Here is an 848-nt window from a genome sequence, read left to right on the forward strand (position 1 = left end):
AGGAGTGCCATCCAATATATTGCGTTACACAGGCCGACTATCGATTCACTACCAGCTATCAGCTTTCGTTGCTAGGCGATATCTCGATGATATCCGACAGCTACGACTCCTCCAGACTGGAAGGTCGCAAAACGCATACAGTCAGTGGATGCACGCGTTCTTTGCTCTTTTCCTATTATTATCGTTTCATCCGATAACGAATTAAGAGGAAATCGAACGATTTATAATATATTTTATTTATTATTTTTTATTTATTATTTAATATATTTTATTTATTATAATATATATATATATTATTATTTATTAGGTTTCGTATAATTTATTAATGCGTGTACGTTGGATTTGAATCATTTGAAATTATTTCGAGCGTGTGAAGACATTTTTAAGGAAATTTCAATTCTTTGTTTCAAAAATTGAAACAGATTACATTGGTAAAACAGTGAAATAATTGTTTTTTAATCGATTTTATCGATTGAAAGTTTAAGTAGCAAACAGATTCTTAAATTAATTCATTTTCAGATGCAATACATTCTTCGTATAAAAATATATTGCACACTTTGATATACTAAAAGTAGATCAAACAAAATTTTGAAATTTCTCTTTTCTCTCGATAACACGATGATTTGGATACTAATCTCAATATCCGCTTGTCCAACAATAATTTTCAATTTCATTTTCAAATAAATAATTCAAGTAATTAATCTGAAATAATAATAAATGTATAAGTACAACAAGCGTGTAGAATCGATTATTAGCGTCGACTGGTGAGAAAAAAGGGGCCCTGAGAAGCGGGGAACGACGAATCGATCCCCTCGTAATTTTAATATTTACAGGATAGACCGCGTGCG

At 30.9% G+C, this 848-nt stretch overlaps 1 protein-coding gene across 1 annotated transcript in view; it reads right to left on the reverse strand.

Annotated features, from left to right (window-relative positions):
• Positions 1 to 538: 538 nt before the first annotated feature.
• LOC102681264 (aquaporin-like) overlaps positions 539 to 848 on the reverse strand; it is a 36,107-nt gene continuing 35,797 nt past the window's right edge. The window contains exon 6 of the mRNA XM_031508075.1: positions 539 to 555. The gene's annotated coding sequence lies outside the window, so the exon portion shown is untranslated. The remainder of the gene's footprint in view (positions 556 to 848) is intronic.

The sequence above is a fragment of the Apis dorsata genome, unplaced genomic scaffold, assembly GCF_000469605.1.
Source record: "Apis dorsata unplaced genomic scaffold, Apis dorsata 1.3 scaffold_5, whole genome shotgun sequence".
Lineage (NCBI taxonomy): Eukaryota > Metazoa > Arthropoda > Insecta > Hymenoptera > Apidae > Apis > Apis dorsata.